The 4,908-nt window shown below is 38.0% G+C and overlaps 1 non-coding gene across 1 annotated transcript; it reads left to right on the top strand.

Annotated features, from left to right (window-relative positions):
• Positions 1-571: 571 nt before the first annotated feature.
• LOC145590485 (small nucleolar RNA R71) lies at positions 572-678 on the top strand. Its single transcript, XR_014102077.1, has one exon. It is a non-coding gene; the product is annotated as a small nucleolar RNA R71 (small nucleolar RNA).
• Positions 679-4,908: the final 4,230 nt, after the last annotated feature.

Below are 4,908 nucleotides of genomic sequence, written 5' to 3'. Positions count from 1 at the left end.
CGCCCTCTCTTGCAGGTTTAATGGAAATTTGTACTTGTAATCACGCTTAATAAGATAATTAATAATCTTGTTTAGGGCTAATATGATTATAATTCAAGTGATCATCAATAATAGTTTATTTGTGCATTAAATTCAACCAACATAGATTAAACAGGTTTAGGGTTAATCTGTTGTTTGCATGCTAGTCAGAAAGCGCACATGAATATGAGAAGAATGAAGTAGAGGCCTATTATTAGGGCAGGTTCAATCTCTTTTAGGTTGGATTTGTACCTTCATCCCCGAACCCTATTTGATTCAAGACCTTTTGGAGTTGACAATCTCCTAGATCGTTAAGGGGTGTAATCTTCACCTTGTGAACGGTTTACAAGTTCCTAAAACTTGTTGGCGACTCTTTTGCTCTCTTTTCCTTCCCTTTGGACGCCACCATGCTTAAGTGTATGATCACAGTGGGGTTCAAGCTTGGGGTTAATGGCTTGAAATATTCCCTACACCCACCCGATGCTCCATCCAATAATATGCGATCCGCCTCAAGAGACCCCTATAGAACCCATGTAACAAGAGCCAATCTTCCATGCCATGATGTGGGCATTGTTTTTTGTAGCTCTTGAATCTTTCCCAAGCATCATATAGAGACTCATCGGGTTCTTGTTGGAAGTTTGAAATTTTGGACCTCAACTCCGCTTTTCTTCCAAGACGTATGAACCTTCGAAGGAATACCGAATTTACCTCATTCCAAGTTGTCAATGAGTTAGGAGTCAACCTATCAAGCCAATCACTTGCACTCCCCGAAAGAGAAAATTTGAACATGCTTAGAAGAATGTACTCCGGTGTCACCCCATTTGCTTTCACGGTGTTACAATACCGTGTGAATTTCTTATTATGTGCAATGGGATCCTCATGCTTTGCCCCGGAGAAGTGATGACCCTCGATCAAGGTGATAAGGTTGGGCCTTATCTCAAAGTTGTTTGCCTCGGTGGTCGGAGTAACAATCCCACTCGCTTCTTGATATGATTGAGGGACACCAAATTCTCTCAAAGTTTTGTTCGAAGCGGCCATTTCGAATTTGTGAGGAGGTGGAGAAGTTGGAGAATTTGTCCTTAGTGACTCTAATGGAATGGTGTCTCCACTAGACTCACTAGAACAAGAATGGTCGGACTCAACTACCACTTACGGCTCCTTGATTTAGCACCACTAGCTGTCGCCCTATTTTCTCTTCGATTTTCCCTTACCACTTTTTGAAGCTCGAGGTTTAACGGCACAAGAGGAAGTGTCCTATTGCTGCGTTTGGGCATAAAACAAAGAGGACTAGATGGGAGATTAGTAGGTTAGTAAAAAAAACAAAGAAAAATAAAGCAATAAAATGAACTAGTCTCACATATTTCACAAGTAACTCAATGCTTAATGCCACTCCCCGGCAACGGCGCCATTTTGGTAGAGGAATAATCGATCGTTGGACAATCACCCTAAAACCAAACAATATTTCTACCTAAACCAACCTATGATATGTCTAGGGTAAGTAGAGGATCTTATCCACAGGGAATGGGTAAAGAACACCAAGGGTATGAAACGGTTGTAAGCTAATTCGGTTACAAATTGGGGCTTTTGATTAAATAACTACTATATAGGGGAACGCTGGGGGAAACGGGATTCAACACCAACCAAACCAAAGAATCAATAACAAGGTTAAATAATGAGCATACATGGAAGATAGAATAGGAACTTAACATTGTCTTCTTTCAAAGTCACAACATAAGTATTCCCTAGATTAAGCACTAACATAACAAGGATTAAGTCTCAAGAATAGGAAGGGGGTTTCTAGCTCGAGTTTTGACACGAGGAAAATGTAGGTCGTTCTCTACCCTTTCCTAGAGCCAAAGAAAATTTATAAACACTCGACCAACCTAATACGAGTATATGGTAAGTCAAGGGTCGAACCCAAGGGAATGAGTAGGTTCAAGCTATAGCCTAGGTCAAGCTACTTCGAAGATTGCGGGAAGATGCGAGGTAACTAAGGTATCGAGACACTAGGGATATAGGTTCCACATGCAAGCTCAATGACTATGCTAATTGAAGGATCACTCAATCAATTCAAACATTGCAAAGGACAAACAATAGTTACAATCAAAGGAATTCAAGGACTATCTCCTATAAGCCAAGCTAGGGTTCACTATGAATGGCTAACTAGGAAAATCACAATCAAATTCAATCAATTAAAGCAATTCTCAAATCAAGGGTTCATGTCATTGAAATTTGCAATGCAATCTAGATTAATCTTATAGGTTGATCACTCCTAGTCTAATTAATCACATGCATAACCATGTCAACCAATTTAATTGCACCATTCAAATCAATTTAGCATCATCAACTAGCAAAAATCATCAATCAAGCATGCTTCCCCTTCTCCCTAGAAACTAATCTACTCATTAAACATGGTGAAATTAAGAAACAAAACCAATTCAATCAAATTCATATTCATTTAAAGCTTAATCAAATGAAAATCAATCAATCAACAAATTCTAAAGCAAGGAATGTAATCTCAATCAAAATCCAAGAAACTAGAAGGAATTGCATTAAAAGTAAATCAAGGGAAAGAAATCTTACAAACATTCATTGAATTGAAGAAGGAATTTCAAGATCAAATTGAAATCTAAGATCAAATTCAAGTACAAACAAGTAAATCTTAAGCTTCTCTCTCTACTTTCTCTCTCTACTATTTCTGGAAAAATTCTCTCTCTAGTACAAATTTAAGTCGTCCTCAAAAAGAAAGTCAAAAGCTATAAATAAGAAAAATCGAGCGAAGGAGGCCGCACCCCTGTGCCGTGCGCGCGCACCCCTGTGCGATGCACTAGGCTTTGGCTCCTTCGCTTGCTTGATCAAACTCCGCGCTCCCGAGCATCCCCGTCATCAGTGCACTCGAGATGATGCCCGCAAACATGGCAGTCCCAAAATGAGCAAATTGACTTGATTATTCACCTACTAAACATAAATAAACAAAGAGAAAAGCGTAGCAAGGTAAAACTAAAACTAAAATTATGAATTATCAACTAAAAATATGAAAAACTCGTAAAAACCAATTGAGAACTAAAGTGAATTATAAAAATGGATAATCAAATAAAACTAAGAGAATTATATGAAAATGATGAAAGAAAATAAAGAAAATGAACCTAAATCTTATTCTTTTGAGCGCCATAAACGACGCTCATCAAGTTTGTCTCTCGATCATTCCAAGCTAGCATGAAGCACAAATAATTGGGATTTCTCACCTAATTACCACATTAAAGCATCCTATTAATGAAACCAAACATCTAAAATTATGAAAATGGCATAATCTAATTGCATAAGAAAGGACTCACTCCAAAACCCCATCTTTCGATGTAAGCAGAGGGGTGAACACATAAGCATAAAGTGCCATCAAAATACACATGAAACAATCAATTAAAGCACAAAAAAATATCAATCCAAAGTAGAACATGAAAAAATCCAAGTCAATCAACAATGGCTTTGTTGGGTTTTCACCCAACCCCTAATTAAGAAATAACTCACTAAACATGGTGGGAATTACTCTTACAATTAAATCTAGGGCTTTCATGAATTCAAGTAACCTAGGAGAGAGATAAAGCAAGGATGGATTGAACATGCAACAATTCAAAGTGAATAAAAACAAAAATTTAATAACAAGAGATAGAGGAAAGAGATTACTTAAAATGCTTCAAAGTTTAGGAAATGTTGAATTCAAGAAAATAATCTTCAATTAACTATTACAATGATTGAGTTTGAGAAGATCTAAGCTAATTAATGAGAGTTCTAAGAAACTAAGGGCCTAAGAAGAATAAAGGGAAGAAGGTCCGTACAAATGAGCTCCAGGGAGGTATTTATAAGAACCCCAAATAAGAAGACGGGGAAACAAGAATCGGGTTCTATTATAGGCCTGCACGGACGTCCCAGGCTTGGCACGGACGTGCAGCCTATCTTGCACGAACGTGCCAAGCTGTGCACCGCCGTGTAGAACAGGGAAAACAGAAGCAGTAAGTACTGCTTTGGTGTTGCAGACTTGCACGGACGTGCCAGAAGTTGCACGGACATGCCTGAATCAGGAACTTCCTGATTCCTTCTGGTCACTCCTGCACGGACGTGGTAGATGTAGCACGGCTGTGCAGGTCTTCTTGGTCATGTTTTTCCCTCCTTTCTTCGATCTTGGTTCTTTCTTCTTCACTTTTTCTTCACTTCTTTTCCTCTTTGTTTAAAGTTCCTTGCATACTTTCCCAGGGTGCTTCGTAGTCCGCTTTTTAGGCCTAAAACGTCATCAAAAACAATAACAACTCGTGAAGCACGTAACATAAAAAAATATGCATAAAAATAGAGTAAATAATGAAGTAAGGCATCGATTCCTCCCATATTCAACATTAAAAACCACTCTAAAATCATACAAAATAGCAAGCTATCATCACTTGATCACGCCCTCTCTTGCAGATTTAAAACGAATTTGTATTGAAATCACGCTTAATAAGATAACTAATAATTTGATTTTAGGCTAATATGATTTTAATTCAAGTGATCACTATTAATAGATTTGTTTGTGCATTAATAATCAACCGACATAGATTAAACAGGTTTAGGATTAAAATAATGATTGTATGTTAACTGGAAAGCACACATGAATATGAGGTGAACAAAGTAGAGGACTATTTAGGGCTGTTTCAATCTCTTTTAGGTTGGATTTGTACCTTCATTCCCAGATATCCAGTCATGGTTCAGGATTACTATGGAGTTAGTGATCTCTGTGGACGATTTACAAGTTCCTAAAACTTGTTGGCGACTCTTTTGCTCTAGCTTCCTTCCCTTTGGATGCCACCATGCTTAAGTGCATGATCACAGTGGGGCTCAAAGTTGAGATGCTTGAAATATTCC

Source organism: Chenopodium album, chromosome 17, assembly GCF_948465745.1.
Source record: "Chenopodium album chromosome 17, dcCheAlbu1.1, whole genome shotgun sequence".
Lineage (NCBI taxonomy): Eukaryota > Viridiplantae > Streptophyta > Magnoliopsida > Caryophyllales > Amaranthaceae > Chenopodium > Chenopodium album.
Note: the sequence above shows the minus strand (reverse complement) of the source record. Positions and strands in the feature narration are given on the sequence as shown.